The sequence below is a fragment of the Sebastes fasciatus genome, chromosome 13, assembly GCF_043250625.1.
Source record: "Sebastes fasciatus isolate fSebFas1 chromosome 13, fSebFas1.pri, whole genome shotgun sequence".
Lineage (NCBI taxonomy): Eukaryota > Metazoa > Chordata > Actinopteri > Perciformes > Sebastidae > Sebastes > Sebastes fasciatus.
The window spans coordinates 22,695,232-22,708,101 of record NC_133807.1 but is presented as its reverse complement, the minus strand read 5'-3'; the positions used below and the strand labels follow the sequence as shown (position 1 = coordinate 22,708,101).

At 40.0% G+C, this 12,870-nt stretch overlaps 1 protein-coding gene and 3 non-coding genes across 5 annotated transcripts in view; 2 read left to right on the top strand and 2 right to left on the bottom strand.

Moving 5' to 3' along the window:
- Positions 1–12,870, bottom strand: part of gjc1 (gap junction protein gamma 1) — a 53,230-nt gene that overhangs the window by 16,957 nt on the left and 23,403 nt on the right. The gene's annotated exons all lie outside the window — the stretch shown is intronic.
- On the bottom strand, positions 3,852–3,923 carry trnac-gca (transfer RNA cysteine (anticodon GCA)). Its single transcript has one exon. It is a non-coding gene; the product is annotated as a tRNA-Cys (tRNA).
- On the top strand, positions 5,073–5,144 carry trnac-gca (transfer RNA cysteine (anticodon GCA)). Its single transcript has one exon. It is a non-coding gene; the product is annotated as a tRNA-Cys (tRNA).
- On the top strand, positions 11,867–11,938 carry trnac-gca (transfer RNA cysteine (anticodon GCA)). Its single transcript has one exon. It is a non-coding gene; the product is annotated as a tRNA-Cys (tRNA).

Sequence of the window (12,870 nt, the reverse complement as noted above, 5' to 3'; positions counted from 1 at the left end):
GTACACATGGGACGGTCTGCTGGCTTCCTCACAGAGACGATATATTAGACAGAGACCAGAGTTAATGATGCGGTGCAAATCGCTTGACTGGCACTGTAATACAAACTCTGTATATTTCATCATACACAGCTAAGACTGATCGGACCTCATTGAAATATTCCCAACCAGTAGAGATGAGTTTGTGTAGCTTCAGTGGCCACTGAAACGTTCCCAGATTACAGGTATAAAACAAACACCTTCAGTGGGTACGACTCAGTGCGTAAATCTCATCATGTATACGCTAAAACTACATGAAACAGTATTGAAATAATTGAATGAATGTGTGTGTCATTACATTACACACATATAAATACATACAGTAATACATGTAGTTTGACAACATGAGGATCATGTCAGATTACGTTGCAAAACCTCTCATTTCTCTTCCCGCTCCACAGCATAAAGAGCAAGAGTTTCTCTGTTTGACATTTGAACCAACTTATCAACACTTTGTCTGAAATAGTTCATATTCTGTGTGCATATAAACAGCCTTCAAAAAATATGCATACATCAGCATGTCATTAAACAGACGGCCCATAGATGGATTGAGGAGATTGGGGTTTCTTAACTCCCATAATCCTTCAGCCTGTCTGCATAAACCAAACTAATTTGGCTCATTTGACAGTGTATCGTCCATGTAAACATCAAAGCAATGTTAAGAAGAGGATTGACTGACAGATTCTTCTCATTTTTTTTTCTTCGCAGTATGGTTCCACTCAAGGTCATTACAGCAGTTTCTCTATTTCTGAGTTGTAGACTGACGGGTTGCTATTGATGTGCATTAAGTCTTAGACAGCAGTGTCATCATGACATGGGGATTTCATGGAAAAGTTTAACTTCCTGGGAAACAGTGCATCTCTTTAAGATTTTAAGACTTTATTTGATAGTGATAGTTATAAAAGGGGGATAGGAGGGACAACATGCAGCAAAGGGCCACAGGTCAGATTCAAACTCTGGGCCGCTACAGTAAGGACTCAGCCTTTGTACATGGGGCACCCGCTCTACCAGGGTGCCCTGATATCTGACATCTTTAAAGATGACAACACAGTCCTCATCAACACGTGAGGTCAGGAATGTCTCAGTTTACCACCAGATCGTTGAATTTGAATGACAACTACCTGATGGTAAACTTTCCGAGGACTGACTAAACTCCAACCAATAAAAACTACAAAGATTTTTTAAACACTTCTTCCCCTGCTATCAAGTTAACGTAATCAACTCAGTGTCGTGTCCCACACCAACATCCCGTTTCAACTGTACTGAATCACGGTTGTCACTGACTGAATCAGTAGCTTTTAGCAGTGGAGCTCAGCTCCATAACACTGGTGACTGAGAGCGCTGTAGCAGCCGTGATACAGAGTATCTTACTCCCTCGTTAAACGAATCACAATCTCACAAGTCTGTTGTTGATAATAGGCTGTTGAGCTCTTATGTACAGTGCTTGTATAGGCTAGTTTTGTGTTGAACTGAACGAAACAGCTTGGACTAGCAACACATTGAAAGTACTACTGAACTGAAGACGGTCAGTGCTGAGCGTTGCCTTATGAACGGTGATGCGTTCAATTACTGATGTACAAACAGACGTGCATTTCAAAGGAGATGTCACTGCTTAGCTCAGGGGGAAAAAATAAAATGAAATCTTTACAACCTCTACTTTCAACGGGCATCACCTCACGAGAGTAAAAACTCAATTTAATGAGGTCATCTCTTTACTGTAAGTCACATCTTCTGCAGTTCTAATGTTTAGTCAGACAGTAACTGAACCTCTTGACGCTGTCTGCATATTTCACATTCAGAGTCACAACAGTAGCTGCTACTGTAAACTATGTGTGTGGTGTAAATATTAAAGTGGCAACAGACATAAAATGACATAAACAACGATTTCTGATCTCTTTATGAAACTATGTAGCTGTGGAATTAAATACCAGAGGTAGTTCAGGATAAACTGTGTGAGAGACAGAGAGAGAGGGAGAGAGAGACCATATTGTGTGCCCAGCATGGAGAGAGCTACCAGGGAATAAGAGACTTTCTTGGTGTGTTTGGGTTGGTTGAGCAGCTTCTTTTGGAATGAATGTTCGGACACCATTTAGCCTAATTACATCCCACTGGTACTGTACTGTATAAGTCGTTGGTCAAACTTTTGACAGCAGGTCAGGAGGTCTCTTGTACATCTCTGGTTGTCTCCCTTGTTTACTCAGTGATCAGTGCATCCAAAAACAAAGTGTGAGCAGATTCAGTGAGATATTAAAGCACTGTAGGTCAATAAGTTCACTCACTGGCCAACACAAAACAACTTGTATTGGTTTGAAGTAGAAGGATTGAGACATATAATGTCTCGAGTCAGCCATAACTGTCATCCAGTTTGTGACAGTCAGACAATATAGCTCAGTGGTAGAAAATTGAACTACTGATCAAGAGGGCCCTGGTTCAAATCTGGATATTCCCCAGTGGGCAACTCTGTGCCTGGGAAGTGAAGCCAATGCTGAAGTGCATTCAACTTTCATTCTTGCTAATAGCCAGCAGGAGGCGACTCCTCTGGTTGCATAAAGGAGTCTGATTGTATAGAAGTCTATGAGAAAATGACCCTACTTCTGTCTTGATTTATTACCTCAGTAAACATTGTAAACATGAGTTTATGGTCTCAATCGCTAGTTTCAAGTCTTCTTCAACACAGCATGATGTTCATTTAGTAAATGATGGTCCCATTTAGAGTCAAATAGACCATAAAGCAGGGGATGTTTAAGGGCGTGGCTACCTTGTGATTGACAGGTCATTAACATGGCGTTGTCTGTGTTTTCGTCTTACAACTTACAACGGCTATAGGTCAGTTTATCAGAGATCGCAAATACTAACAGCCAAGATATAGCCACACAAAGACATTGAAACACATTATTAAATACTTCTGAGAGAACAAGTGCACTATTATCTAAGAAAAAACCAAGACCTGACAAGAGTCTGAATGAAGCTCAATGTTCCCCAGGTCATATCTGTGTGTCCCCTGTGATCCCATATACAGTATGACCTCTAGGTGTCAACATGGTTTGGAAGCACTGGAACACATATTTATTCTGGTCAAACTAATTGATGAGCCAGAATAAATGTATCAACAGAAGAAGAAAAAAATTAACTGGTTCTTAACTTAACTACTTAACTCGGCCATCTGTAAGGTAATATCAATTCTACGTGAAACGGTTGATGCTTTTATAGACCATCTTCTGTTTAATTGCAGAAGTATCTGCACAAACTGTTACCTCAGTACAAAACCACTTCAGTGAATCAATATTGATGCAAAGCGCTCACCGCAGGTTAAACAGCATGTTTCCGATCGTTTTATTTAGTACTGTGTAATCGCTGCCGCTGATTAGTGCTGCAGCCAGAGGGGGGGATTTATTAGTACAATTACCTGCAGAGTAGTGTGTGTGTGTGTGTGTGTGTGTGTGTGTGTGTGTGTGTGTGTGTGTGTGTGTGTGTGTGTGTGTGTGTGTGTGTGTGTGTGTGTGTGTGTGTGTGTGTGTGTGTGTGTGTGTGTGTGTGTGTGTGTGTGTGTGTGTGGTGTCTGGCTGGAACGGAAACCTGTAGACTTTCAGAACGAACTAGTACACAGTTTGACACCTGTGGCTGCGATGTTATGTAATGTTATGAGTTATGTGCCAGTGGTTCTCAATCTCAATGTCAGGACTCAGATTCCTGTTATTCATTTGAGATATTCCAGCCTTTATAAGAGACGACAGAAAATCATCATCTGTGCTGTTAGGCTGCAGTAAACAGCATAAAGGACTCATACACTGTGTGCAAGCACACAATATTTCCACAGGGGGCACCCAGAGTTGAACTGGGGACCTCTTGATCTGCAGTCAAATGCTCTACTGCTGAGCTATACCCCCTTTCACTCTTCAGTGCCTTTGTTGTGTTCATCAGATGATCCCTTCAACATAGAGAGGATCATATGTATGTGTAGATCTTGCCGGATACACAGTATAGGGTAATGGATGGATGGATGGATGGATGGATGGATGGATGGATGGATGGATAGATGGATGTAGGGTCTAAAGATAGCATACCATAAACAATGCACACTATAAATAGTGCTGCACACTAATAAACAAACCAACCAACCAATATCATGCAGTTTATGGAAATCCTGGCTGAGAATGTATTGGTGCACACCAGAGGAAAACAACATACTATTTGGTCTTATCTGTTTACTCATGCTTTCAGTAATAAGTCCATTTTGTTCATGTACAGTAAGAAATCTGATGTACATATTTTCTAAAATGTACTATATTCATCAGCAAGATTATAGGGAACCCCCGGAGACAGCTGGTGGAGCTGTATGATACACAAACCAGGAGGAAAGCAACATTAATAGTTCAGGACCCTTTACATCCTCTGTTTAATGAATTTGAAAAACTCCCCTCAGGACGACGATAATTATTTTTATTTATTTATTTATTTATTTATTTATTTATTTATTTATTTATTTATTTATTTATTTATTTATTTATTTTTCCTAATCTCATGTAATTTAACCCATGGCAAAGGAAGCTTTTAAGTGTATGTACAGTATGTCTGTGAAGCCAAAGACACATTTCCAAGCAAGTAGACCATAAAGATGTCTATTCTTTATAATATTAGGTGTGACTACTTGGCAAGACAACAACAAAAAGAGCAGTTTGTAAGGTGTGAGTTCACTATGTTGTGTACAACAGTGTCTCAATATTTTATTTCACCCTTGACTGCAAGAAAAGTCCCTGGGAATATTAAACCCTTGTTCATTTTGTTCTGTGGAGTAAATTAATTAACACGGGTTGAATGGAGGCTACGGCATCTACAAGCACATGTGCATTATCAACCATTCAGACGCTCATGAGTGAAACCACAAAGTCAATATATCTGGGATTGAGAGAAAAGATGATTCCTCCTCCTTGACTCAGTAGCTGTCTGTTTTGTTGAAGGTCTGAGTTGAGCGTCTGTTGGCGAATAAATCATCATCATAATAATAAATTACAAATCATATATCCACTATGTATGAGGGGGGTATAGCTCAGCGGTAGAGCATTTGACTGCAGATCAAGAGGTCCCCAGTTCAACTCTGGGTGCCCCCTCTCTTTATTACTAATGTAAACACTGCTCTGTGTACGTGTCCGGCATGTTAAAGCTGACATAGCAGCAAACAATAGAGGAGCTTACAGATCTGTGAAAAAGGCGTCAAAGCTCGCAGCTTTAAACTGGCTGTTGTAGACTATATTCTACAGATCCTGATAATGTTGGCTTGATCTCTGCTTCACTTTTTTCCATATAACTCTTTTAGGTTTAATTTGTTCACCAAAGACTATATGAACCCTGCATCCCACCACCTTATAATACACTTCTTTTATCTTATATTGTTACTGTCACGCTCTTGTGGTTATACTGTAGCTCGGTGTTGGATCATAACACAAACTCTTAGTGCCCCCTCTGTTGATAACACACATTATATACAATCATAGCTGCGACTCCATATGTGGAATACAACACCCTTCATATTTATACTCTAAAATGTATTGCTTTAAACTGGAGACAGTGTGTGTTCGTTAGTGAATACACTGAGCATGTTTTATTTACAGTAACATAACTTGGAATTGAATCACTCTATATGTAAATAGACTGTATTATAGTTTTATTTCTTAAATTTTTCAGCTGTATTTGTGTGTATAAAAAGTTATAGGCTACAATATTTGTTTTCAATCTTATAAAATCTTATCAATAGTTTGAGTGATTATCATTAATTATTTGTAATCTTTTCTTGTATTTAGGGTTTCTGGCAGCTTTTTACTTTGTTGAATTGACAATATGATAAATCAGACTTGTAGCTCATATTGTGCTGAAAAAAAAGACACCATGCACGAGTGGTAAGGACAGAAGAAAGGTGTTTAACAAGGACAAAAAATAACCAAAATTAAACCTATAGGTTAGTTATCAATAAAACTATGGCTACCCCCTCTTAGTCGACTAATCAGCTGTTTTGGTCTTAGTCAACTAAGATTTCTTAGTCATCTTTTTAATGCTTTTTCATGCTGAATGACTTCCAAGAAACTTATGAGTACATCTCTGGTAAACGCAAGGTTTAAAAGTGCTTTTGTGTGATTCTTTGTGCAGAAACTCAGTTTTACAGATTTTTGAACTTCCTTTGCACAGTATGCTCTATATCTGCAGAGCAAAGTGGTCAGAAGATGTAATGATGAAAATCTTGCAAACTAGTGACAATACTATATATATATTTTTAACTCTGGTAAATCAAAAGAACAACTGTTTGTGGTAGTTGAATATTGTTTACATCTGGAGCATAACAAAGCAAGCCTAATAAACTAGTACAAATTTAGAAGTTAGTCTAAAGGGGTATAGCTCAGTGGCTTGACTGTAGATCAAGAGGTCTCTGGTTCAATTCTGGACGTCCTCTCATCATTAATAATGGTTTCTTGCTTTGCACAGACATAATAGTTAATACTTTGTAATACATCTTTCCTTGCTCAGCGGTAGTTTATGCATTTAATTTATTTTCCTAACCTTTTCTTCGGAGCTCCATATAGTTCATTGGAGTACAGAACGTTCTTTGAAATGTGTGTGTCTCCATCACATGTACAGCAGCAGGACTGAGCCACACTTCATTTCATACTTTGCCATAAAGAGCCTTCAACTCATCAGCCTTTAAGATTCTCATCTCTAATTAGCGGCGAGGAGACGAGTTAACCTGAGGTGAACGGACGGCCGGGCGTCTCCTTGAGCATGTGTACATTATCATCCATAATCATGCATGCCAAGACACACATGCACACGTGTGCATCGCCTCCTCGGGCTCAGGCTCACCTGCACTCTCAGAGACTCATTAGAGAAGGAAGGAGGAAGAGTAGGAGGGAGGAAGGAGCTGAGGAAGGAAGGGAGGGAGGGAGGGCTGGAAGAGGAGGAGTCTGAGGATCTGTGTGTGAATGAAGGCAGTGTTTGTGTGTGTATTGACTATAAAATATATGAGGAATTAGAGGTAAAAATCTGTCCCAGTAACCAAGTTAAAGGGCGTTGGTATAGCAAAGTGCTCCTGAGGGGAAAAGCTACTCTGTGGTTGAGTTTGTATATATATATATTTATATATATATACAAACTCAATATATATTTATATATATATATGTGTGTGTTTGGGTGTGAGTCAGGCTGAGAGTGACTCAGAATTAGATGTTTCTTGTTGTGTCTTCAGGCGAGGATGGAGCGTATTCGACGTGTGGATGTGTGTGTCTACATGCGTAGGTGCATGTGCAGAGCACCTTTGCCTTTGGTGACGGGTTTAGAGGGCAGAGGGAATGTGCGTGTTTTTGTTTAAACCTCTGAATGTGTGTGCTCACAAACTACTGTACATGTGTGTTATTCTTATTCATATTATTCCCATTCTCCAGGGAAGTGGCCAGTCTTTCATTACAGTGTGTGTTCACTCGTCTGACAGATCTGCTCCTGAGGCGGCTGCTGCTGCTGCTAAATATCACACACCTGGATGCACAGCATGTGCCGCTCCCTCTCGTTCCGTGTCTTCTAAGACCCTATTACCATGCTAATAATATCCAACAAATCACACAGCACCATCACCTTGATGAGTCTACGTCTGAGAGGCCGTACAGCACACATATGGGATTAGGGATGACTTCACTTACAGCGGCGTATCTTTAATACCGCAGGAGCTGAAAAGCCGGGCAGAGGGAAGACGGATGAAGGAGACGAAAGGTTTCTTTAAATAACATCCCAAATATGTATAAATACCACAGCTGGTTCCAAAATTACCATCATCTACTGTATCTGTTTGTGCCGTGAAATGGGAATTGGAGAGTACAAGTTGGATTTAGTTTATGAATGTGTATGTGCACACTGGAAGTGTTTGTGGGCATTGTTTCACTAATATGAAACAAAACTTGACGATTAAAGAGCAAAGAGTATTTCATGATACTGCTGATTTATAAATATATGAAAAATTATTATTGTTATAGGATCACAATCATCAGCGGTGAAAGAAGTACTCAGATTGTTTACTTAACTAACCTAAAAGTAGCAATAACAGAATGTGAAAATACTTAATTACAAGTAAAAGTTCTGCACTTCAAATTTAAATTTTAAGTAGAGAACTTATACCAGCACAAATTGAAACAATAAAAGTACTCATAATACAGAATGATTCATTACATTATGCTGCACCCGATTCAACTGTTATCAGGCTGTTAAATAGGCGTTATAAGCTACTGTATAAGCACTATAAGCTCGCTATTAGCACCATAGATGTGGGTCAGTAGGGGCCTAAAACGCCTACTACATTGTAAAAGTGAACGCTAAACTTAAAAGCAGCACGTAAAACTGAATGAAACGTTACGTTTTAAACACAAACAAAAACGCTTCTTTAGGTTTAGGCAACAAAACCACCTAAGGTTAGTAAAAAACATTGTGTTTTGGCTTAAAATATATACATTTCAAAAGGGAAAGTGAAACTTAACGCTTGTGAACACAAAGACAACTACATGTTGTTGGTTTCACACAGGATGCGGTCCCCGCCTCTTGGGTTAAAGCCCTGTGTTTTGGAGTTTACTGTCAGAATTACTACGGTCATTAGAGGTCGCTGTTATCTTCTTTTATACCTTCTTTCAGTGATCTACCATGTGAATAGATGATAAAACCTACTAATGGGTGTAGTAGGCCCCTATTGACCCACACCTATGGTGCTTATAGCGACCAATAACGCATATTTAATGGCCTGACAACAGTCTAATCGGCTGATTATATTGTATACTGTATTGCATCATTATTCTTTAACTTCACCCTAAAAGAGGTTTGTGTACATAGATACACGTGTAAGAAAACAAAAGAAACAGAATTAAAGTGGAACTTTTTGCCCAATAATTGAAATCAAACTCTGGGCAAATACAATAAAGAAGGGAAAAAAAGTAAATAAAGAAATATACAAATGAGCAAATAAGCTGGTAAACATTCAGAAGTTATTTAAAAGTAGCCACAAATATTTTAACAAACTAAGCAAGCTAGGACAAAAATATTTAATGATACTCATCACCTTGACCTCCAGTCACATAGTCACATAATCTCACACATCTTCTTTAAATACTGTTGTTGTGTCATTTAATCTATGACATCATATTTTAAGGCGTGGAAAATCTTAATATGCAAAGTAAATATTAACATCCGTCAAATAAATGTAGTTGAATAAAAAGTACAATAGTTCCCTCTGAAACGCAGTGCAGGAAAATCACTGCATACATGAAACCACCAAATTCATCAAGGTCATGTCAAATGTTAAGTGGAAATGGGTGCACGTTCATTTCGACATGCTAAATAATTGTAGCAGTATGTAAAAGATTGCAATTTTTTTTTCTTTCACGCTTGGTTGATGTATTGGTTAGATAAATCTGACATTAGATTAAATGAAGTTGAACCGGTTGTATAGGCTCGCTGCATCCTCGCCTATGTGTTTTGTAAAGGACTTTGGTAACCCACTTATGCAGCTGGATTTGCATTGAGTGAATTGAAGCGAAAGATTTAAATGGCATCAGTCTTGCTATTAAAGCAAAGCAAAACATCAGACAAACAGGGAGGAGCAGCTCTCTCTCTCTCTCTCTCTCTCTCTCTCTCTCTCTCTCTCTCTTTGTATGTGTGTGTGTGCGTGTGTGTGTGTAGAGGAGCAGGGGGAGTGCTGTCCCTTGCCTCTGCTCAGTGTGTGCAGCAGCTGCAGCTTTCAGCCTCAGTCTACACTGTAGGGGCCATTCTGCTGTCTGAAAGACTGATAGATACAAAGAGCAGAATGGTGATGAGAGATGACTCGGAGGAGAGCGCTGATGGTGCGTTTCAAAACAGTCCCCCCCCCACTCTGCATGTTGCAATTCAACATTTCTATGAAGTGAAAACAAAAGCCAAGCTTCCGGGTCAAGGATTCGGAGCGGGCTCTAAAATACGGGTCGCACCGTTTGGGAGCTGTTTTTGTACGAGGCGAAAACGAGGGTAACGCGGCCATCAAAGCGTGTTTCACAACTGGCCTGAGGGCGGGAAAAATCTTGACTGAATTTGGAGAGAGTAGTCTCCTCCCTCCTTCCCTGATATGAGGTCTCATCCTTTGTCGTCTATCCGTGACACAGGAGAATTTTTTTAAAAAAAAGACCACGGACACAGATGCTGACCTACGCCTGATGCACACATATGTTACAGAGGAAAACCCTGCAAGCGAAGCAATCAATTCTCACACTCTGTAACAAACAGGCATGCATGTATACCTAAACACACAAAGGGAGCTAAACACGCATGGCGCCCACAGTCTAATGAGACAGAGAGAGTGCATGAATGGAGTGCCCTGTTTCAGCCCATGGCACCGAGCGCTGTGCAGAAACAAACCTCTCATGCAACATCCCCATTCATAGCCTGGCACTAAGGGTAGAAAATGGAGCTCACAGTATAGAGGTATTATAATATCAGAAAGCGGGGGGACTCGGCACAGTATCCTCACCATCCCCCACCTTCCTCCCTGTGGGCCCTCGCTACCCGCCCCCACGAATCCCAGCACACCCTCACCCTGCCGCTAACCTCCCTCATTCTGCTCTCACTACTGTTCCCCGTCCCCATCCCCCTCTCCAAAATCTCCACTTCCTATTCCTCATCATCATCCACAAAGGACCATAAGGACAGACGCTCTATACACATCACATACGCCGCAAGCCACTGGATGAGAATAATGGTTCATTCCATTGCTGGAGGTCATGTATATACAGTACGATGCCTGTGAGCCAGTAACCAGCTACACAACCCAACCATAACACCTGGGGAAAAGCGGCTTTTTCACAATATTGGGGAACAGATTTGACCTTGATTACTACATATAACGTAGGACTGAAACTAATGTTCATTTTCTTTATCAATTAATCCGTCAATTAATTTCTTGATTTATCATTTTGGTCTATAAAATGTCAGAAAATAGTGAAAAATGCCCGTCACAATGTCCTAAAGCCTAAAGCGATGTCTTCATATCCAACAACACAGCAAATACAGGGCTTTTCCTCCAGGACACCGTTTGTTTGTCTTTGTGTTCACAACATTAAGTTTCACTTTCACTTTACAAACGTAGTAATTTTAAGCCAAACCATGATGTTTTTTCTTGAACCTAAATAAGTGGTTTTCTTGCCTAAACTAAAGCAACTGTTTTTGTTTGAATTCACAACACTGGCTAGTTCATGACCATCACTCTGCACTGCTCTCATATGGTGATTACAGCTGATAAATCCGTTCCGACGGCGCCGCTGTGTCAGCATTGTTGTTGTAGTTTTCACTGTTAGCGCGCATTAGCACCTTTAGCTACGAGCTGCGCTACCCAGTGTGTTAGAAAATTACGCCAAGGGGTCCCAACCAAGCGTCAGTATGTGACGAGATGGGATGAGAACGTGTTGGATATTCAGTGTACAATCACATGAGACAAAGAAAAGCAGCACATCTTCACAATGAGGTGCTGAGTGTTGGGAATTTTTACTTGAAAAAAAATCACTTAAAAAACCTGTTAATTATGTGGTGACCTTTCAGATTTATCTTGTGACCCCTTGGGGGGGTCACGACTCCCAGGTTGGGAACAACTGCTCTATAGGTTATGACCAGACAAACCAAAGAGTGATATTTTTTTCTCTCGTTTTGTTTGAATACATCTTTAGTCAGGTAAACATTTCTAGTAATTCAAATAAGAAAGTAAAGATTAAAACATCTTAAAAAAAATCATTGTGTCCCATTCCTATTGTGAGATATGATTATATCAGATGTGAAGTTACATGTGGAAGGGGGTTTAGCTCAGTGGTAGAGCATTTGACTGCAGATCAAGAGGTCCCCAGTTCAACTCTGGGTGCCCCCTGCTCCTCTAGCTTTTCTATTTGTCATCTGCTGAAGCCAAAATCTCAAACACTGTGTTGAATGTGATGTTGAGAAGTTCATTGAACAGCAGCTCAGACGCTTCTGGAGTTCAACTCCAGATGCCCCCTGAAACTGTATACATATAACTCAAGTACCACTTGTCCTGTCTCACAAACCAGAAGGTGGAGCTTTGCAGTGGGAATGGTGTTTATGTACATAGCAGCTGTTTTGAGTGTCCATGGCAGCCAGCTGGGAGACAAACAGGAGAGATAACGATTTCCAAACAAAGACAAAGACGCCATACTGTGCAACTCACAGTGTTTGACTCAAGATCAAACTAGACTTCAAAAACCTGAGAGAGAGATGTTGGAGAGTGTGGACGAAGGTGTGTATATTTTTTTCTGCGTCAATTTTTAAAATAAAACTCTCGCCCTTGTGACTACACGCTCATAGGAAATGTAGTGTATCTAAACAAAGATATTTCTGTACTGTACTTATAACTGCAAAAAAAAGTATAAATAACAGATGGTGATAAAGCAACATTTAAATGATTATAGTCTCCTATTAAATAACACTTGAGGAAGAACAAAGGTGGTCCTCAACACCCCTATTGTTGGCTTCTGAGCACCGTGATAATTGAATGGTTACAGGGCATACCAACTAACCACAAAGTCACCGGTGTGGGCCTTTACATCTCATCTTCATCTCTCACCTCGTTTCATATCTGCCTTTTCACTGTCAACTGTCCAATAAAAAATGAAATGAAAATGCCCATAAATAATCTTGAATAAATATTTTTTTTCTTTTGTCAAGTCAACCACAATTAGCATCTTATTCTCACACACTAGCTCTTATTTTGAAGGGGCACTCCAAACCGAACTCTAAAATGAAGGAAAGGGTTAACGAAGCCTTTAGCTCAGCACAGAACAAGCA